At 35.1% G+C, this 24,297-nt stretch overlaps 1 protein-coding gene across 1 annotated transcript in view; it reads left to right on the top strand.

Moving 5' to 3' along the window:
- The first annotated feature begins 237 nt into the window (after nt 1–237).
- The window catches only part of LOC112052935 (uncharacterized), a 310,949-nt gene continuing 286,889 nt past the window's right edge, over nt 238–24,297 (top strand). The window contains exon 1 of the mRNA XM_052882193.1: nt 238–403. The gene's annotated coding sequence lies outside the window, so the exon portion shown is untranslated. The remainder of the gene's footprint in view (nt 404–24,297) is intronic.

Raw genomic sequence — 24,297 nt, 5'->3', positions numbered from 1 at the left:
GGTTATGAAAATACTCGTTAGATCCAATACCGTAGACACACCTTATCCCGTAAAACCTTAAACACACAAACTTTACCTCTATAAAATATTAGTATTATAGATTAAGGATGAGATTTTATACGTTGCGTGTATGTTTTGTGATAATATATTTGAGCTCTTTAAATATTACATCCATAACATTTTAGAATTTAAACTATCGTGAGTGTTATTCATATTAAATGATTATGAAACACGGAACCTTCACTCCCCACCACTCAACCCCTCTCCGCGCGCGCAATGCGTGCAGCAGCGCGTCGCGCAGCCGCTTCGCAGTTTGGATCGTGCCGCGATGCAAGAACCAGCTCATGACTAAGGGCCCCGTATGGGTTCGAAACTAGTCGGGCATACTCCGACGTAATATCACGTGAGTTTTAGCCGTGTTTCATAATCATTTAATATCCATAACATTGTTTTTTTTTTTAAAGAATATTAGCCATATCTAATTAACATGTCTTCTTTTACCTCTAAGTAAGTTTAGACCAAAGATTTTATAACAGAGATATGTCACTAGCGCGTCAAAACTGAGGCGAACAAAAGCGACTAATTGTTTTAATTTAATTAAGTCGCATAGTAAACAACGAAAGTTATTTAAACAAATAATACCTAAATTTACATATACAATGTTGAGTTGTGTGTTTAGGAACTTTAAAAACTGTATATACATGTAAATATATGTACTGGAATTAAACACAAAATTGTACATGTGTGCGCTCAGTGGAGTAGCTAAATTTGGGATGATTTTGTAGGCACGTAACATGTCCATATCCATGTGTATAAAATGTCGTTGGTTCAGCCTCCTTAAGAATAAATGCATTCATATTACGTAATCATTTCTCTCACAGCTTACAGTTTTATCTTATTTATATTATAGTCATTCTGGTTTATAATTATTATAATTAGTACTGCTAACGCGTGCATGTCTAAATTGTTATGAAGTAAGGCGGAACCGCGTTAAGTAAATAAAATTGTAATATCACGTAGGCAAGCTCTATGATGCTGTACTCTCAGCTCTTAAAGTATAATAATGTTTTGCGCTAAAGAGCCGCAGTTGTACGTGCAGTTAATTTTAACTAGCCGACATTTTATTCGCTAACAACTTTTTAATATATGATTGCGAATACAAGTAGCCGTATTACATGAAGAAAGTTTTTTTTATAACTAGTGATAACTCAGTGGATATGACCTCTGCCTTCGGTTCGGAGGGCGTAGGTTCGAATTCAGTCCGGGGCATGCACCTTCAACTGTTCAGTTAAATATCACTTGTCTCAAACTGTGAAGGAAAAACATCTTGAGGAAACCTGCATACCTACCATAGAATAATCTAAATTCTCTACGTATGTGAAGTCTGCCAATCCTCATTGGACCAGCGTGGTAGACTAAGGCCTAACCCCTCTCATTATAAGAGGAGACTCGTGCTCAATAGTGAGCCGAATATGAATTGTTAATGATGATTAGATATACCTACATGTCACATGTACTTACTTTAACTTAAAGTAGATTGGTGAAATATTTAGTTAGTAAGCCTATTCATACTTGCTCAAAATCAAGCCGGCAATGTTTGAAAACAGCCCCCCTAGCCAAGTGGCACGTCGATTCTCTTTCTACGATCGCTAACGTTTCGAAAACTAGAAAAATGTATGGGAATGACATTAGCTATCGACGTGTCACGTGATCAAGATCTGTCATTCCCATACATTTTTCTAGTTATCGAAGCGTTAGTGATCTTAGAAAGAGAATCGACATGCCACTTGGCTAGGGAGTTAAAATCATTGTGGAATTAGGCTTTGTCAGAAAATAGTGTAAACCTGTAAAATACTTTTATCATATTTTTCACAATCCGAAACTGAAAAAATACAAAATTATAGGAGCATACTATGTAAATAGACTGACAGTACATGCTCTATACATAAAATGTTTGTTCAGTTTTGGATATGATTATTAAGTGAAAAGTTAACATGCAATATTTTCACCAGTTTTCTTACTTTTTATTATGTTATTACTATTAATTATATCTATCGTAATCAATGAAATTTCTTTGGTATATGTATAGTATCGTATAATACCATGTAATAAGACCCATTTAAAAATATAAGAAACGCTGTTGAGTCTGTATAGGTAGGTATTCAATATTTTTACAGCTCCTCAATAACATTATGAGTTATTGCGAAACATTCCGAATATGAATTGGAGTTTGAGTATAATGAAATAAATGAAGCGAAACACAATTAAGTAAGTAGAGATTAAAGCAATAACATAAAAAGCAGACAAATATATAAACAACAATACACATTCTTTAAAGAGTAAAGTTAAAATCTTATCAAGCTTTTAAGTAGTTTGAATAGAACGAAAATTCTCAGTTGGTCATACTGTCAATTCGAATTTATTTATTTTACCCAACAAATTGTATGCAGCTTATGAGAACATAATAGTTTTTCTCTATGAAAAAGGACTTTACTTAAGGAAAAAAAATAATGTAATTTTTGGGCATTAAATTGATATCTATACTCGAGTGAAGCCGATACAGTTAAACTGTAATTTTATAAGCTATGTTCTAGTGGTAAAAAGCGTAAAAATATAGATATAAATTTCACCCTACAATATTAGGTATATTGTAGGATTACGTGTAGATAGATATAAAATAAATATAATAAGGTGCGGTTACGTACATATTATATTTGCTTGTGCATTTAAATTTTATGACTCCTAATTACAATACAAGAAAGAGGTTTTATTACGAAGATTTAAATGAACATTGAAATGTGGACGTCCCTTACTAAATGTTGTGGCAGTACCGGTGATAGCAGGGACATTCGAAGGTTAGAGAACATTACTTGTTAAGCCAAAAGGGTTCGTAATGATGGCAAAAGGTCCTCTTTATTGTTATATTGCTAAGCTTTTTATGTTATTATCATTGAAGGTTCGATATACTCCTTTGGCATTATTTCAAACTACGAGCATAACTTATCTATTTGTAAATCTTATATTATATGAAAATTACATAAATAACTAGCGGACCCGCTCAAGCTTCGTTTTGACTTATGATGCACTTGTTCCCTATCCCTACCCTACCCTGCTTCTACCCTACTCCTACCCTACCCCTATATTAATTCTACCGTACCTCAACCCTACCCCTACCCTAGTCATACCCTACTTTTAGCTTATTCCTAGGATTTAGGGGTTTGAAAAATAGATGTTGGCCGATTCTCATAGATACCGGATAAGCACGAAAAATTTCATCAAAATCGGTCAAGCCGTTTCGGAAGAGTATGGCAACGAAAACTGTGACACGAGAAAGATTTAGGTATGTGCAATTTATAGCCAACATATTGACAGCTATCTTGTTACTATACTTTTACGTTATATTTTAACAGAATGGTAGAATATAATTGTGTAATAATGACAGATTGAATGATAAAGCGGTAAAATATAATAATTAGGAAAACAAATGGTACCTAACTACAATATTCTATTTAGCAGAGGGTAAAATATTTTGGAGGCCTTCTGAAAGGTTTAAATACGAAGAGAATCATTAGAACCATTTTACTATTCTGTATAACAGAGCTCCAGACATTTGCTAAAACCCCCTCTTTGAAATTTGAATTTGAGCGGCACATTACCGAGAAAATGACTGGCTATAAAGACTTCAAACGCAGGCTAATCGTAGCTTCCGACCTTTCGGTCAGCGAATAAGGGCTATAAGTACCTGCTAAAACATTTTCTTGCTTTATTGAGTTCCCTTATTTAAGAATTTTTGTTATACCATTTGGCGATAAAAATTCATTCTTCACCTCATATTTTTGTGCCATTTCGTTTGAGTATTAATGATATGCTAACTTTTACAATGACTTTTAGTACGAATAGGTACCTACGTTTATTTGTTTTTACTCGGTTAAGTTTAAGTGAAAAACTCCGAGAACATTCTTTTATTTCCTTTGCGTAATTTTATGCATAAAAGTTATTCTAAGAATGGGCCTCTATATAAAACAAATAATACAATACAACTTCAGAAAGAAAGTGTCGCTACAGAGATAAAAAAGAGGTTTGTTTCGTAGACGATTTTAGTTTTATTACTTACTACCAACTACCGGACGCACGCGACTTCGTCCGCGTGGAATTCAGTTTTTAACGAATCCTGCGGGAACCATGGAATTTTCCGGGATGAAAAATGTAGATGTAGGTAGGTAAAAAGAGTAAAATCTATTTTTCTTTCAAATTTCAGCCAAACCGCTTTAGTAGCCGCAGCGTAACAATACTTACACACTTACACAAACACAAACTTTTGCTTTTATAATATTCGTGGGATAGTGTGATATGATGAATATATGAGTATATATATGAGTCATGTTTATGATGAAAAAGTAATTTCACTCATTTAGTAAGTAAATTTAGGTTTTCCTATAAAAAAATAGTGCCCAAAATGTACTTTTACTTCACAAAACAATTTTGGTGGTTTGGTTTTAAGACCATATTTTTGGTAAATTTATATCTTAACAGAATACATAACTCAAAAACATCACCACTAAAATACCGCCTAATATTTTTCAAAATCAATTCAATAAAAAATGTAGTATGTATTATAAGAGATTACAAATAAAATGTTTTAGTGTACTTCGTATTTTGGTTCTTGTGCTCTAGTTGGCACACTTCGGTCTGAATCAATTTGCTTTTTACCGTCTGCAGTTACCGGTGCCCTATTTACAGTTACCTACAAATGCGTCACTGAAATAAAGCATAGATATATCGGCGATAAAGTTTATAAATTCCAGTGAAACCAAGCAAACAAGCAATATATTACACATAAAATTGTTAGATGGGTCCCGGCTGTTCCAGTACCTAATGTTTCATTGTGCGAAATGCGATAAAATCCTCGTAAAAATTTATAAAGCTACTCAATAAAATTGTACACTTAGAATTTAGTGGTTTGGAATATTACTTCCATTGTAGTATAGGCCATTTAAATGTGTTCATATTATATTATGGTTAAATGATTTTTATGCATAGTAGATATAAATGTTGTAGAAATATCTAGTCTTTGTGACATAGAACTGAATAATTGGAGATGCATGCCCTGTACTGGATTCGAACCTACGCCCTCGGAATCGAAGCTAGAGGTCATATCCACTGGGCTATCACGTCATAAGAAATTAAATATCACGTGTCTCAAACGGTGAAGGAAAAACATCATGAAGAAACCTGCATACCTGAGAATTTTCTTAATTTGCTGAAAATTCAAAGAAGGCCAAGATTGATATTTATTTCTTGCTAAACAACGGTTTGATACCTAGTCTGTCGTTTTTATCCCATAAGTTATTTGGAAAGTATGCGTCCTTGATAATAGGCATATAACTATGAAACTAGACAATAATTTATGCACACTCAAAAGCTTTGGGCGAGTTATATATTGTGTAGCGCGAAGGTGCGCCGCCGCGTGTGTGTGACAGCGGCCCAGTAAAATGTCTCTTCCGTAGCGTCGCAATGCTGTCTGCGTGCCAGCGCGGTCGCCGCCGCCGGACGGATGGCGGTAATGTGTACTCGCGACGTGCCTAACTGTTGTGCCAATGTATTACTACACGGGACAAACGCTAAATGCAGAACTTCAAAGTTTGGAGCATTGCTGAAAGTTCAACGAAGGCCAAGATTTATAGTTATTTCTTGCTAAACTCTACCGTTTTTATCCCATAAGTTATTTTGAATCAATGCGTCCTTGGTAATAGACATACAACTAATAAACTAGACAATAATTTATGCACACTTAAAAGCTTTGGTTGAGTTATATATTGCGTAGCGCGAAGGTGCGCCGCCGCGTGTGTGTGACAGCGGCCCAGTAAAATGTCTCTTCCGTAGCGTCGCAATGCTGTCTGCGTGCCAGCGCGGTTGCCGCCGCCGGACGGGCGGCGATAATGTGTACTCGTGACGTGCCTAACTGTTGTGCCAATGTATTACTATATGGGACAAGCGCTACATGCAGAACTTTAAAGTTGGAGCATTGCTGAAAGTTCAACGAAGGCCAAGATTGATTTTTATTTCTTGCTAAACAAAAATTTGATACCTAGTCTGCCGTTTTTATACCATAAGTTATTTTGAAACTATGCGTCCTTGGTAATAGACATACAACAAACAAACTAGACAATAATTTATGCACACTCAAAAGCTTTGGGCGAGTTATATATTGCGTAGCGCGAAGGTGCGCCGCCGCGTGTGTGTGACAGCGGCCCAGTAAAATGTCTCTTCCGTAGCGTCGCAATGCTGTCTGCGTGCCAGCGCGGTCGCCGCCGCCGGACGGATGGCGGTAATGTGTACTCGTGACGTGCCTAACTGTTGTGCCAATGTATTACTACACGGGACAAACGCTAAATGCAGAACTTCAAAGTTTGGAGCATTGCTGAAACTTCAAAGAAGCCCATGATTAATATTTATGTCTTGCTGAACAACAGTTTGATTACTAGTCTGTCGTTTTTATACCATAAGTTATTTTGAAACTATGCGTCCTTGGTAATAGACAAACAACTAACAAACTAGACAATAATTTATGCACACTTAAAAGCTTTGGGCGAGTTATATATTGCGTAGCGCGAAGGTGCGCCGCCGCGTGTGTGTGACAGCGGCCCAGTAAAATGTCTCTTCCGTAGCGTCGCAATGCTGTCTGCGTGCCAGCGCGGTCGCCGCCGCCGGACGGATGGCGGTAATGTGTACTCGTGACGTGTCTAACTGTTGTGCCAATGTATTACTACACGGGACAAACGCTAAATGCAGAAGTTCAAAGTTTGGAGCATTGCTGAAACTTCAAAGAAGCCCATGACTAATATTTATTTCTTGCTAAACAACAGATTAATGCCTATTATACGTGACAAACGCTAAATGCAGAAGTTTAAAGTTTGGAGAATTGCTGACCACTTGCACACTTTGTTATTTTTAGTTTTTTGTTTTCACCTACTAAGATTCGTCATTCATCATTAATGATCCATAATCGGCTCGCTGGTAAAGCCATATAACTAAGAGTAAATCCTCCTGTCCAGTCCTCATGTTTGAGGTTCGTATAAGCGCACCTGCATCTATATCTTCTTCCTCGGGATATTACACTCTATCTTGTTCTAACTTTGTCTTCGGACAGCATCATAAACAATGGACTCGAGTGTGGTCAGACCAGCACATCGAGCTGCTCCCCCGCGGCATTTATCCTTCTACATTGTCAATAACAATTCTTTTAAGAGTTGTTAAGTACTTTTATGTCAGAATGCTCCTCCCTTTTATAACAATAGTAATGAAAATATATAAAGTAATGAAAGTTAAGTTAGGAGACTCGTGTTTACACATATTTACGGCAATAGGGAAAATGCAAGTTGAGAGGGTAATAACAGACACATGAGGCTTAACATGTATGCATCAAGGTGACGAGCGTAAATCAGCTAATATGTAGCGAGTGTGATCTGTGGAGTGTTGCTATGATATAGGCACTGGCTTCCACTTAATATAAGATGGACTGCAAACAATATATGTTGGGTTTGAAATATAAAGAACAGTAATAACTGTGTTATTTATAAGTGTGCTTGTAAAAGCTATGCTTGTAGCTACAGAATGCTACAAATGCCGTAAATTATGTTAATCCTACTAATATTATAAACGCGAAAGTTTGTTTGGATGTTTGTTATTCTTTAACGCCGCTACTACTGAAGCAATTTGGCTGAAATTTGGAATGAAAATATATTTCATTCTAGATTAATATATAGGCTTATCCCGAAAAAATCCATCGTTTCCCGAGATTTGCGAAAACTGATGATTTTTATTGATATGAATGTTTGATATTCTTTCACGCTTCGACTACTGAACCGAATTAGCTTGGTATTGAGATATATTATAGCGTGGATTAACACATAGGCTACTTTTTATCCCGAAAAAATCCATGGTTCCCGAGGGATTTGTGAAAATCAAATTCCACGCGGTTGGAGTCGCGGGCGTCCGCTAGTGTATTATAAAATTAGCAAATGTTATGGATAGTTAATAAATAAGAAGAATAATAATATATTCCATGTTACGTGTTTTAAACGTGATTTATGATTCTTAGTTTTGTACTCTATTTTAAACAACTTTTATTGAATCTCTTAAAATGTTATTTGAAGTTTGTGGAGTAGAATTGCACGAATGTAGTAAAGGGAGACGGTAGAACTGTAGGAAGTAATAAATAATAAGTTATGTCGGAACACATAACATTATGTTACATTTATAATAAAGTTATTCTGTATAATAGGTTATGTTAACATGAAGCATCACGGAAGGTTTGCGCACATTAGTTCAAGTGGATACAATTTAGTACATTGGAATAACAAATCATCATCGTCATCAGCTTAGACCTCCTATTTATATACAGCGCCTACTGCGCTGAATTTTAACCTAAATATAATAATAGTTTATCTAAACATAATAATATAATGTAAAACGTAACGGTATGTAATGTCTATTGCTGAAACTTAAGCTTTTATCCATGTAATCAATGATAATTGCATGTAATTTGTTATATATTGTTTTCAATCTGTTCGCAAGTGAAGTCGATGACACAGAAAATGTGATTTTACAAGTCCTATTAATAGCATTCTATAGTGGATTAAAAAAAAAATAAAACGTTCAGTTAGTATGTACTTAGTTATTGGATTGAAAATATCTCATAAGTATTTATAAGTAACCATGCTTTACCAAAATACTTTAAAAAGTAAATTAATTTAAATTAAATGAGAGTTTCTGAAGCAATCTTGAATTATTATCATGTCAAAACTACGGTGTAATTTTATTCGCACCGAACATCCTACATTTACTATTCATACTACGTGCGTAAATCTTTTCGCACTGAAAATCTAGTTTCAGGAGTTGTGTGCATTTGTATTTAGTTTATGTTAATAAGTTGATGCTTAGTTGTGGAACCGTCAGCATTTTCACGAGAAATGGCAAGCTGCACCTTATCGGGGCGGACGAAGGACGAGGTTTTGAGGGTTGTTTCAGGGGCGGCGGGAGGTATGAAAGGCCCGACAGTACTGGCCGTGTCGTCGCCGTGAGAGGACGTACGACGTAGGGCGGATTTTTAGATATCGTACGATCGTTTGTACTCCTACGGTTCATACAAACGTTAATCGAATTAAGTGACGCGTAAACTGACATCTCAGGTGGAAATTGGTGTAAAATATTCACATTAAAAGGAATGGTTCCAGATCTGTTATCAGCGAACGAAGTGGTATGCAATATTTATAAACATTATCGTAGAATAACAATTTTCGTTAATGTGTACGTTATACTTTAACAATTTTTGAGGATACTTAATTAGCCTTTAATAATAGCCTTTATCTATCATTAAAGCTGCTACAAAAGCGTTGTATTCTCGGTTCCATTGTCCATCGATACTCCATATTTATGTTCTGCTATTGTTTACGTGTATTTTTACGAGGTGTATTTTAGAAATTGTTGTTGATTGTATGTTACAAAGGTCGCCGTTGTCTTTAAAATACAATTTACTTTTATTATCATACGTTACATTTATTCCTACATTGTTAGCCATTTGATGGAAAGCTTTATTGTACGCGTATAGTGCAATATTACGTACATACGAGCACTTGCAGTGTACACTCGATGCTTGTCAATTGGTCCGTTTACCTGTTTCTTGGTATCACGCTGAAAAATAAAATGAAAAGTTCATTAGAAAAGGTATACAGAATACCAAGCAAGAACATCGAATGAAACCTTTTCAAATCGGGTCACTTGTCTAATTAAAAGGCTACAGCTTTCAGGATCTTTATCAGGAAATTACTGAAGCTGGGATTTGAAAGGTTTTTATGGTACCACGTATGATCTAGATTTCATTTGCTTTTCGTTCTGAAGAAAAGAGAATGTCATTTTTCGTTGTAAAAACCAATTTCATGTGCAGACAGAACGAATGCAAAGTGGTTGATTAAATGCAAGAACATGTTTTGAAAACATCTCATAACAATGCCGTTTCGACGATGGTAATAATATTTTTTTTTTATTTTTTTTTTATTCTCTTTTATAGAGCTTAGTGACTATGTAGCTCTTGTAATGCTACTTAAGATACGAGATTCATTAACTAAAACTATTTTCTTTATCGTTGTAAGAGATACCTATATTGTTATCTTTAAATGATTATTAATTCTTTAATTGAACTGACATATTCTATACTTGCGGCCTTTTTTACATCGTATTGCTTGTTGATTTCAAGAATTCTCCAACACTACTTTGATAGTTGTAGAAAGGCACATTTACACTGATCGTTTCTTGAATACCTTGCATTTTTTTGGGTAAAACATGTCATTTTTAATTTTCTTCTCTCTGGTCACAATATTTCATTTGTTTGTAATTTTTTGAATATACTTAAACACACTTTAATTTCAAATTTGGAATGTTGTACTCTTTCCCTCCTAATTAAATTTGTTTTTAATCTCATGATTTCGGTCGGCTCAAGAGTTACGTAACTAACCTAATCGCTAAATTAAGAGTTAATTAAATTTAGTACAGCGACTCGCTATTAAGGAAATGCACTTGGGTGCGGCACGTAGAGATAAGCTGATTAAAGTGGATTCAGAAATATTTTAAAAACCGAGTACCTTCTGTAATAAAAGAAATCGAGTGTTAGTACTTCAAGCAGCAGAACATAATAAACCAATATTGATTTTTTACTGACTTTGCACGCTAATTAAAGGTATTTCAGTTGTCAGAGGTAGATTAAACGAAGTTTGGAGTAGCATAAATCTGATTTCTTTTTAGTAAGTAGGAAAGTCTTATTTCTTCAAGAAGGAAAAAAGTTAAAACATAATAACTTCGTATACCTATTCGAGTACCCTTTTGGTCAGTAAGTTTTTTATTTCTCTATATTTGTTACGTACTTATTATGTTTTTTTTTACCAAAAAAAATTTTATGCGGATGCAGTAAGTTTATAATTAATAAAGTATTGCAGTTTTAAACCATATTTTGTCACATAATAGTGATGCTTTTAATAACAGTTATACGAGGAGGTATAAACTTGTAGCAATTTTATAAATAAAACTTAAACGCTAATCCCAAAGCACTTGTTATTTATAACAGTCACTATTTATAAAGCCGTGTCGCCTTTTCAATGAAATATTTTACTGTGCATGCAGAGAAGGTATTAAGATTAACTTTTCATTTTATTTCCAAGTGAAAATTTCTATTGCGTCTTGTCATGAAAGGAGCTTTCAATGCGTTTTCAGGTTATTAGGTTATCATAACGTTTCTTTTGTCGTGAGGAAAAAATATTCCTTTGACCTTTTCATTGCTTGTAGTATAAATAACTGACGTGTCTAGAGGATAACGCCTGACATGGTGAACACGCTTGCTGAGTTGTGTTCTTTATTTTATGTTCTCACTTTTTCACATTAGTGGAATAGGTATGCGTTAATCTTATAAACTGTTTTAGTTTTCTTTTTTTTTTGATCACCACCTGATGGTAAGTGATGATGCAGTCTAAGATGGAAACGGGCTAACTTGTTAGGAGGAGGATGAAAATCCACACTCGTTTCGGTTTCTACACGACATCTTACCGGAACGCTAAATCGCTTGGCGGTACGTCTTTGCCGGTAGGGTGGTAACTAGCCACGGCCGAAGCCTCCCATCAGCCAGACCTGGAAAAATTAAGAAAATCTCAATCTGCCCAGCCGGGGATCGAACCCAGGACCTCCGTTTTGTAAATCCACCGCGCATACCACTGCGCCACGGAGGCCGTCAAATTAAAAAAAAATTAAGCTGTCGTGAGTATTATGAGTGACACAAAGTAAATCTTGCAATGCGACGAGTGCCTAACTGACTGACGGCTCACAAGGTCTGCAAGAACCAGTTCATGAATAAGGACCCCGTAAGAGATCGAAACTAGTCGGGCGTACTCTGACGTTGCGTCACGTGAGTTTAAACCGTGTTTTGTAATAAATTTATACTAATATTATAAAGCTAAATAGTTTGTTTGTAATGTTAACTAATAGGCGCCGCGCGGTTTCACCCGCATGGTCTCTGTTCCCGTAGGAATACGGGGATAAAATGAGCCTATATCCTTTCTCGATAAATGGGCTATCTAACACTGACAGAATTTTTCATATCGGACCAGTAGTTCCTGAGATAAGCGCGTGCAAGCAAACAAACAAACTTTTCAGCTTTATAATATTAATATAGATAAAATTGAGGTTCAGAAAGTCGTCAACGATATTAGATATCGCTATCGTGTCGGCTGGTGTAAAAGAGACGTCGAACTCAGCTTTCATAACATCAAAACTTGCGCATTTGTCCTCAGAAGTCTCATATTTACGTAGTAATCTTGTTACTGATTTCTTTCACCGTGACTTTGTTGGCATGTAAACAACAAACAAGGATATTTAACCAATCCATTTGTAAGGAGTTTCTGTGATATTTTTCTATAACAGAATCGGTGTGTACCTAAGGGTTTCATCTATTTTTTTCATTATTTACAAGTTAGCATTTTACCCTGTCTCACCTGATAGTAAGTGACGATTCAATCTAAGATGGAAGCGGGCTAACTTGTTAGGAGTAGGATGAAAATTCACACCCCTATCGGTTTCGCTAAATCGCTTGGCGGTCTTTGCCGGTAGGGTGGTAACTAACCACGGCCGAAGCCTCCCACCAACCAGACCTGAACTGATTAAGAAAACCTCAATCAGCCCAGCCAGGGTTCGAACCCACGACCTCCATCTCGTAATCTATATTAGGTAATACTAATGCTTAAAGCTTGTTTGTAGTTGACTGCTGAAGCAGGGTTGTTTATTGAACGTAATTCTTTACCATAATCTATTCAATGATATTCTGAATAGCTCAATATATTTTTAAAATTACAGCTTAATTCATTAGATTATTTTTATAGCTTAATATGACTTCTAAGTCACATAACAATTACTATTTACACACATACATGTTACCACTACCATCAAATAAAATTAGGTACAATACAGAACAGTTGCTTAACACAACAGTCATAGTAGAGCTATTAAAAACTGGACCAGAAAATCCTTTTTCCTAGACCGTGGCAGTTAGAGTTAAATAAAAACAAAGTGTAGAATCGGAAAACTTCTCAGGCGCGACTTTTACTTGGGTCATTGAGCACCGAGTGTTTTCATAGGAGCGACATACTCATGCGTTCTAGTATGTGAACTGGAGTGTCTATCCACAAAAGCGTTGTATTCACCAGTGGCGAAGACTGAAATTTTCTTGTGGGTAACCCGTTCATGTGTTTTTTTTAATCTGAATGTGTTTTTGTCTGAGCACATAATATTATTTTCGTTCGTAAAATTCGTGGACTTTTAAAAGGTAACTCGATAGGCATTAAGATACCAGAGACCAGACATATAGCCAGGCGCGCTACAGGGATGCAGAACCCACCAAGTTTATTTACAAGCGCAAAAAGCGTAGAACTTTTATTGAGTTAACTTAGAAGCGACAGATAAAAATAAAAAGAAAACGACATATAAAAATTTAGTTTTTAAAGATAAATAAATAATAAAATAAATAAATATTTCATAACTTTATGTATCGAACGTTATATGCTCTAGTTTGTTTTTTTTAATAACTTAAAGAATTAAAACTGTAGTTGAAACGCTTACCAGTCACGTTTTGCTTTCAAGATTCCATTTTTAACGTCACTAGGATATTTCCTTACTTCAAAATTTCGTTGTTTTTTGAAAGTTATCCTTATCGATATTGCCGAGAAATGTTTGGACAGTTTCCAACAGAATCCGAAGAGACAGTAAAAAGATCGAAACTTTTGCTTCATTGAATGTGATTTGAAGCGGGTCTACGTAAACTGGTATATTAAAGTTTGTATCGCATCTACAGGCGAATGAACCTATCAAAACACATTTTGACTCAACTTTATACAAAATGAACTCAACTGTATATGGATAGATGATTGACTGTAAGATAACAAGCTGACATTTGGACAGTGTATTTTTTTTTGAGCATAATGGAAAGGGAAATAGTTTGAAACTCGGTTTTTGAAGTGAACGTACTCGTAAATAAAAAGAACATATTCTCCCTAAAAAACTAAAAATGAAATAGCCGAGCCGCATTGCTTCAACGTGGTAGGTCTAAGGTCCATACACTCCATTAGGCTGGACTTATAGTGGCTAGTTAAAATAGGCTAATAATTATTAACTTTGTTCTAACGCTACCCTTTAGCCAATATGTAAAGCATAGTCTATAGCTAAATCCTTACAAGGCGAATGATAATATCTATGGTTCCCTGTGTGGATTACGTCTAGTGTCTAACCACGCTGTTAAGCCAGTCTTGTGACCTAAGTGTTGGTAAACATTTTCTAAATACACACATAAACTACACACATACACACACGAACTATTAGTTTCATCCTGAAACTCACATTTCTGTTCATAGACATCCATGCATTTTTCTACACTTATCTGTCATAATCTTAATATAATATTCATCCCCACTCTACATGTAGGGAAAGTACCAAAAAAATATATATATATTTTTCGAGATTTTATTTTATGTTTTTAATGTACATATTCATGCTAATTAACAGCTTTCTGGTAATAATAGTTTTCACTGACAGACGGACAGACAGACGGACATGGCGGAACTATAATAATATATAACTTGTGAACTACAGAACCCTAAAAATCGAAAGTTGAAATTTAGCAGGGAGGGTTATATTTATCCGCTAAGAACGGATTTTGCGAGGACCAGGAAGTCTAAGGGTGGTCGAAGCCCCGGGAGACTGCTAGTCATGAATATCTGGTTTATTTTTGATTTATAAAATGAAAAAAATTTACTTCTCTCTATCGTGATACTCAGTATAGATAGAGAGAAATAAATTCTAAAACACACAGTCGCGTTCTAAAACAAAATAGTAATAAATAAAATTGCTACTGGTGGTCGTCTATGTATTGCTTTATAAAAAGAACCTAAGTACCTATGCTATAAAAAGTTCTAAACTAGTAATTTTTCAGACAGTTTCACAAAATCGTTATAATGTTATTTGTTAATTATTCTTAATCCTATCCTATTCTACTAATACTCGTATTATAAACGCAAAAGTTTGTACGTATGTTTCAAAGTTTGTCACTCTTTAACGCCGCAAGTATTAAATCGAATTATTTGAATTTTAAAATGAAGATAGATAATACTCTAAATTAACACATGGGTTACTATTTTTTTTTTCTTGTATGGCCAATCTGCGATCAGTCCTAAGACTATAAACAAATGTTTTGCGAGTGTCTTTGTCTTGTGGAGGTCGATCCTCATTAGGAGTCGGCGCTCATTTCAGGTCCAGGTCGAGTATGGGGTTTTTGTCCCGAAAAAATTCGTGGTTTCCTGAGATTTGTAAAAAACTGACGGTTATGATGCTATGAATGTTTGTTACTCTTTCACGCTGCGACTATTGTATTGTATAACTGAATTAGCTGAAAGGAGATCATTCACGCTCCATACATTTTTGGGCTCTTTTTGAAAGTGCCGGCCAACAAAAAAAAAATGGCACGACTCGTTAGAATTAGCTATTTGGAGCAATAGTTAATATGGCATAAAAGTTGTCAGGTGGCTCTGAACCAAGTTATACAGGTTCGACGATTCGTTATTTCCATACATTTTGTCAATTTTCAAAAGTGCCCGCTAAGAAAAAAAACTGATACGTATCGTTAGAACTGCCCATTTGGAACAATAGTTAGTATGGCACAAATGTTGTAATATTGCTCTGAATCAAGTTATACAGGTTCAATGACTCGTCACTTCTATAGATATTTTTTGAGTTTGTAAGTGACCACCTACAATATAAATAATATGTATCGTTGTAACTAGCATTTGCAGCAATAGTTATTATGTCATAAACATTTTAGTATAGCTCTGTGTCCAGTTATGCAGTTTCGATGATTCGTCAAATCCATATGTTTTATTGATTTTCAAAGTGCCGTTTTACAAAAATATGCACTTATCACTACACTTATCGTCAGAACTGCCCATTTGGAGTAATATTTAGTATGTCACGAATGCTGTAGGTTTGGTCTGAACCAAGTTATAAAGGTTCGATATCTCGTCACTTATATGCATTTTATTGAGTTTTGTAAGTGCCCACCGACAATATTAATGATACGTATCGTTTTAACTGGTCATTTGTGGCAATAGTTAGTATAACACGAATGTTGTAGGGTTGCTCTAAACCAAGTTATACAGGTTAAATGGCATGTCATCTCCATACATTTTACTAATTTTAAAAGGTGCCTGCCAATAAAATTCTTACAGGTATCATTTTAACTGATCATTTAGACATACTTTGTCAGTTAGTATGGTAGGTGTGACTATTTGTAATATCCATACATTTTCTTGATTTTTAAGTGCCAACCTTTAAAATGGTACGTATCATTAGAACTGGCTGTAATAGGAACGGGCTGTAATAGTTAGTGTAGTACAAACGTTGTAGGCCTGCTCTGAGCCATGTTATACAAGTTATACAAGTTATTCAATGATTCTTAATTTCTATGCATTTTATCGATTAAAGCAATACAGTTAGTTGGTAGGTATGACAGAAACATTGTATGATGCTCTGATCCAAGTTATTTGCGTTCGATCAGATATCAACAAAATCATAAGATCATGACGAATTCACTTATGATTTTGTTGATATCTGAATGTAATGGGGAACAATAAATAGGTAATAATGATGAATACTTAACTAATAATATGAAATAAGTGTCATCATGGTGTAAGAGCTGTGTCATCATTATTTGTTATGTTCTTCCTTCTGGACTGTTTCTGCACTTGGCCATGTGATTCGCCGTTGTGCGTGTATTTGTTATGTTATTCAAGCTTGTAAACCGAAATTACCATTACTTGAAGAACTTAATAAAACGTTTTTATTTCTCTCAATGCACAATAACACAATTTTTAGTTACATTTGCACCATAATGTTGAATTTGTGCAAATGCTTAGAATCATTATTTCTATATTTTGTATTATTGCTTTTATGTTTTCCAACTTTTTGGAAATCAATGAATGAAAGTTTACTCCAAATGGGCAGTTTTAACCATAAGTACCATATTTTTGTTAAACGGTAAAATGAATAAAATAAATGGATTGGACGAATCATCGAAACTGTATAACTCGACACAAAGCTACTACAATGTTTATGGCATAGTAACTATTGCTGCAAATGGCTAGTTATAACGATACGTATGATTTATTTTGTTTGCGGGCAATTACAAAACTCAGTAAAATGTATAGAAGTGACGAGTCATCGAACCTGTATAACTTGGTTCAGTGCAGTCCTACAACATTTGAGCCGTAGTAACTATTGCTCCAAATGGACAGTTCTAACGATACGTACCAGTTTTTTTTCTTGGCGGGCACTTTTGAAAATTGACAAAATGTATGAAAATAACGAAACGTCGAACCTGTATAACTTGGTTCAGAGCCCTCCTACAACTTTCATGCCATATTAACTATTACTCCAAATGACTAGTTCTAACGATTCGTGCTATTTTTTTTCGTTGGCCGGCACTTTCAAAAAGGGCCCAAAATGAATGATCTCCTTTACTACTTCTTATCTCAAAAAATATCATACTTAGCGTGGGATTTGTGATATACGGAATTTCACAAAGACAGAGCCTTGGGCGTTTGCTAAATTGATATAACATTTGGAATACTTTTATCCAGGAAAATGAGTTCCTGTAGGATAAGGGATGAATTTTTAATTTTTGAATTACGTGTACATACTTCACGGAGCGCAGCTAGTTATTTATAATTCAGTATTTTTTTCTTCACAAGTTAGCCCTTGACTACAATCTCACCTGATAGTAAGTGATGATGCAATCTAAGTAGAAAGCGGGCTAACTTGTTAGAAGGAGGAAAATTCACACCCCTTTTGGTTTCTACTAATCGTACAGGAACGCTAAATCGCAATGCCGTGGTCAGTTCCCTACATACCTAATTCATATAGAATCTAATCTAATACGAGCCATCTCAGTTTCTGGCGACCGATTTGGCTAGCTGAATAGCAAGTGGCAAGTAATAACGTATTCAAATTGGAATGCTGTCTGTCATTATTCTACATGCGAATGAGCTAAGTTCGGGGGATGCACTGAATTAGTATTACCGACATTGCTGTGCTGTTCTGATTTGGTTATAAGCTCGTATTTATTGCGAACCATTGATCTAGGAGTAGAGTAACTCAATACTCTTTTTTTTGAACATAAGTAAATAAGTTAAAAGATTAAGGTAATAAAAACTCAAGTAATAAGTTTTAATGTGAACTAGTGGTCGCCGACTACCTATAGTCCAAATTTGGCTATAATTAATTTCCAGATTTGAAACAGGTCAGTAAGGCATGTACACTTATGTGTTAGTGTGTGTCAAACGCATGGTATTGTGTGTGGTAGTTTTTTTCAATTCAATGTATTTCTAATGTCTATTAGGTATTTGAACTGTTTTTTTAATAAAGCTTGCAATCTCTGTCCATCTGCATAGTTTTCGTAAATATAGCTAAAATTTTGATTCACGTAGTATTATTTAATAAAAAAATACTCGATAAGTTGTAGGATACGATTGTAGGCATAGATCATAATTTTTAACAGATAACCCCAATATATTTTAATCAAAAATTGAAATATGATCCCTAGATCTTCCTGAATTCAGAATTCCATTTATAACGAAAACTTCAGTTTTGCCTGGATGAAAAATTTTGTGAAACGAATTTTCAACGTGTACGTACGCAAAGAATGGATACGCGTGTCGAGGCTGTACGTGACGTGTAGGATATCCGCACAGAGCACTGTTTTCAGATACTACGATATAAAAAAATCTATTTCAAACACATGGAATTTTTTGCCACAGTGTGTTAAACGAACGGTGCCGAGTCTACATCGATGTCTGATCGTAATAAAAAAGTAAATCGAAACGTCAGTATTTAAATTAGCAAATCTGAGCGTATTAAGTTTCTCTATATTATTATATTACCTACGATCATTATTTCTTTTATTAGTTAGGCATGAATACACTAGTTGAAATATATGCGGAAACTGCAGATATCAAAATATTTAAATTATATGTATACAATATACATATTATAAAACCAATACCTCCACCAATATCTGTCTGACTGTTTGCATTAAACTCGAAAACTGAACGGATTTTCGCGCATTTTTTCACCAGTAGAAAGAGTGTTTCATGAAAAAGGTTTATGTTACCATTTGTTAAGGATTTTTGTGAATTAGTTGATATGACAATAATAATTGTTGGTAGTGTCAGAAAAAGTCAAGCAGCCTATGACGTGTCATTGAAAACGGTGCCTTTTAGGACTTTTAATTGAAAATATTGACTTTTCATTGAATCCCTGTGTGATCAAATCCTGAATCCGAATCCCTGTGTGTGATATAAAAAATAATTCATGGTGAGATATTCCGCTTTTATAGAAGAGTTCCATGGATGAAGTCACGAGCGTCTGCAAGTAATAAAATTGAGTTTCGTTTTAATTAAAGATGACTTTTCTTTTGTTTTCACGAATATCATACCAATTTTATTCTGACCTGGTTGAATGAGGTCTAGTGGATATATTGGCTAGCATAAGGTTCAGAAATGAAGTAAGACGATATATATAATCGATATATATAGATCGATATATATAATAAATATATCAAGAATTTCTGAAAAAGAATACAATAGGAAACCTAAGCAAACTTATCCTAAGAACTTTACAAATCATGCCCACGTGGAATGCTGGTAAGAGTACTGGCTGCATTTCCGCGCTGGACAGTCAGGCTGATGCTTTGCTGTTATTGAATATTTGAATTCCTTATTAGTGATTGGCGTACCTAAATTGTTGATAGAACCAAGCCTTACAAATAAAGTAATTTCACGTGATGGCTAAATCATAGAACATATAGCGCGCGCTCCGTGGGTCAAAATATTATAATAATAATAGGCCGTGACTAGTTACCCTACAGAGAGGTTCCGCCAAGTGATTTAGCGTTCCGGTACGATTTCGTGTAAATTTTCATCTTATTCCTAACAAGTTAGCCCGCTCCCGTCTAAGATTGCATCATCACTTACCACCAGGTGAGATTGTAGTTAAGGGCTAATTTATAAAGAATAAAAAAGAAATGCCAGATATATTTGAATAAACAAGTAATCGCATGTATTTTTACTTACTTTTTAGAACAAGTAAACGTACGTAGTGTTTAATTTATGTCGCTTTTTTTTGGGAAATTTAAGACTAGCATTTCCTGCAAAGACATTAAAAAGGCTGCAGCAAAAACCTTAACTAACAACAGCGCGTTTCCAACTGATCAAAGATTAAGCGCGGGAACTTTCCAGTGCCCCCATTTCATTTTATTATCAAAAAGTTTCATTAAGGAGAAGTTGACGGTGTTTGTTGCTTTATTGTCCAATTCATTTCTCTGGAACGGGCGCAAACCGCCGCCTTGTACAATGAAAACCCTCCATGGACTATAACTTCTCTTGTTGAGTCGTCGGCACCAGTATTGTATAGTAAGTTTGCCTGAGGGGTATAACTTCATTGGGTTACGTCCTCGCTGAGGCTGAACATAGTTGCAAAATTTAAACAATTCAATTGTTTTATTTACCATACAAATATTTAAAGTAATAATAAACAAGTTTGCCTCATACAATTTTAGAGACAAACAAATTTTGAACATCATTCATAATATTCAGCTATGGTCCACTGGGTGTATTTTATCAAAATCAGTCATATGAAAATTTTTTACTGTTCGGATTTCGCTGTCGAGATATTAGTTCTTACAAATAGTACAAATAATACCCTGTTTAGTTAGGACTCCAATATTTCTTATCTTTAAATCTATTTTACCTAATTTAAAAGTTTACTTTGTCTGCGATTAGACAACAGACTTGGGCGACAATTTTATAACATTTTTGTCGAGCTAAAGCATATTTTAACGATACAATTTTACATAACACCTAGTTATTTTCCGGTTCATTTAACAAGTTAACGAGTATAAAACAATTGAGTGCAAGTGGCGAAGGCTTTATTCAGTGTCCGAGGGAAACTGTTGCCAGCGAAAAATAAATTGCGCTCGCTTGAAATTAGGTACTTGTACATTTTATGATACAAAGGAGTTATAACAAAATTGCCATGTTTTTCTTGTGGTTTTTAATAGACAATCCAATGAAGATGCTCGTTTCTTCTTGCTGACTGCAAAGGATGATGTTTTTTAATAATTACCTCATTTCTATTTAGAGTATCCGAGAAAATCTTTCTTCCATTATTATTAAAACATAAAGAACACAATTTGTGTTTAAAACAAACACAATAATAATAATTTATAAAACTAAAAACACGCTTTTTTAGTTTGTCATCCATCTTGGATGTTCGCCATGTTGGATTTAAGTCACGTGACTATTTTTTTCGTACTCCTGACAACAAACTCTTTCATTTGATATCCACATCATGTGGTGGATTTCAAACAGCCAGACCGCCATCTTGTGGCGGTCGCCATATTGGATTTGTAATGACGTTTCTAAACTAGTCATGTATTGTCATCAGAACTCAGAGCTTGTGCAAAATTTCATGCTAATCGAAGACCGGGAAGTGGGTCAAATTAAGATTTCAAGATTTTCTTACATACATAGTTAGTTACAAGTGAAGCCAATAAAGGGTGTTAAAAAGTAAATACATCAAGTAATCTTTACGAAATTGGGAAGAATAATTAATATAGAAGTATTTCTTTTTGTTTTTGTGACGTAACCAAAGTAGATTTTAGAGAGTCCAGTTTAGGTACACAATGGGTAAAGTCGAGAAAAAGTTACAGTTCCAGCATTCACTTTCAGCGTGGAGCTCATTGCATTGCACTTGGCAAGCTAGTTCTTTTGCCAACGGAGCCAAATCGTCAAATAAAAACTCCAAGCGTTATCTTAAGTTTGAACAAAACTAAACTGGAATATTTTAAATATAACTTCGAAATTTTTGGCTTAATCTACTACTAAAGCTCGAGTTTCACCTCATTACAGTCTCCTCGTTACTAATTATTATCGCTTGTTTCTTGTTCTGTGTTACTAAAGTAGTCTCGTATGTAATTGTGGTCAGTGGTCGAATATCTAGAAGTAATTTAATACGTATAATACACTAGAGTTTTATACATAAATAATTAAGTTATATAGAATAGTAAAAGTTAAGAATCTTTTTTTGGATTCAAAACCAGGTTTTGAAGCTGTAATACTTTATAAAAACCGATTGCCTGCCTATGGCATAAAAATATTTTTTAAATTGTGCCTACTAACTAATTAATTTTAAGGTATTCGTGAATAAACTCTTTCAACAAACGTATGAAAAAACGGAAATACTTTAGTCGAAAACTCTACACCCTCTTGTTTACTATGCACCGTGATATAATCTCTGATACACGCAACTTGTAAAGAAAACTTGCTAGTGTTTGTGACCTAAATTTTAAGTCTATCTATATCGAGTAATGTTGCATGTTGTAATCATACTAGTATACTGGAATCACGTATATATTTAGTTTTTTTTATTCTCTGCAAGTTAGTCCTCGACTACAATCTCACCTGATGGTAAGTGATGATGCGATCTAAGATGGAAGCGGGCTAACTTGTTAGGAGGAGGATGAAATCCACTCCTTAAGGTTTCAACACGACATCGTACCGGAACGCTAAATCGCTTGGCGCTACGTCTTTGTCGGTAGGGTGGCAACTAGCCACGGCCGAAACCTCTCACCAGCCAGACCTGGACCAATTTAGAAAACCTCAATCAGCCCAGCCGGGGATCGAACCCAGGACCTCCGTATAATCAGGCAAAAGAAATAAATGTGTGTATTCCACGAAACATAAGTTAGTTTCAAAGTATTTTCTTCTAAATCGTCCTTATTGCCGATAGATATTAATATTTTCCATCTTCTTCATAGTTTATTTTCAAGTCACGTATATGTTTGTAAGAGCCGTGATAGCCCAGTGGATATGACCTCTGCCTCCGATTCCGGAGGGTGTGGTTTCAAACCAGTCCGGGGCATGCACCTCCAACTTTTCAGTTGTGTGCATTTTAAAAAATCAAATATCACGTGTCTCAATCGGTGAAGAAAAACATCGTGAGGAAACCTGCATGCCAGAGAATTATCTTAATTCTCTGCGTATGTGAAGTCAGCCAATCCGCATTGGGCCAGCGTGGTGGACTATTGGGCTAACCCCTCTCATTCTGAGAGGAGACTCGAGCTCAGCAGTGAGCCGAATATGGGTTGATGACGAACGAATATGTTTGTATACCCTCATCAGTCAACTTGTTACGATAATTGTTATTATATGTAAGTCGTCCTGTCATTCAATGAACAGTCTTGACAGCGAACGGATGATTGAAATTTAATTTATTCAATTAATTTGAGTCGCTTTGTGTATTAACGAAGTTTGCAATAGAATTAAATTGATAAACATAACGTTCTATAAGATGGTCGTTGTAAAGCTATTTTGATGTTATCAATTAAACCATTTAAATAACTTTGAGTATCGTCGGCCCTAAATTTAATATGATTTTAAATCCTTTGATACTAAATAATTATTGTTTAACGGCGTTAATATAAAAATAAATAGGACAGGCCTTTAGGTGTGTCTAATAAATAAAAGAGACTATAGAGTTGGTTTATTCAATTAATCTTCATGTATGTATGTTTCTATATCTATGATTAATAGACCTGCTTATCCACTAGTTTGGTCTTTGTTAACAACCTATTAAAATAAACATCAAATCAACTGAGAAATATCATCTACCTACTGTATGATATCCACGAAGGGTACTCAGTAGGCACCGGATGACATTTATTATATAGAATTTCAATTTTTTAAGGCCTTCGTGGCGCATAGGTATGCGCTTTGGATTTACAAGGCTGGGCTGGGCCGATTGAGGTTTTCTTAATTGGTCCAGGTCTGGCTAGTAAAAGGCATTGGCCGTGGCTAGTTACCACCCTACCGGCAAAGACGTACCACCATGCGATTTAGCGTCTCGGTACGATGTCGTGTAGAAACCAAAAGGGGTGTGGATTTTAGTTCTCCTCCTAACAAGTTAGCCCGCTTCCATCTTAGACTGCATCATCACTTACCATGAGGTGAGATTGTAGTCAAGGGCTAACTTGTAAAGAATAAAAAAAAATGTCGTGTAGAAACCAAAGGGGTGTGGATTGTCTTCCTAATCCTAACAAGTTAGCCCGCTACCATCTTAGATCACATCATCACTTACCATCAGGTGAGATTGTAGTCAAGG

This window comes from Bicyclus anynana, chromosome 6, assembly GCF_947172395.1.
Source record: "Bicyclus anynana chromosome 6, ilBicAnyn1.1, whole genome shotgun sequence".
Taxonomy (NCBI): Eukaryota; Metazoa; Arthropoda; class Insecta; order Lepidoptera; family Nymphalidae; genus Bicyclus; species Bicyclus anynana.
The sequence above is the reverse complement of the archived record's forward strand: the minus strand, read 5'-3'. Positions and strand labels throughout refer to the sequence as shown.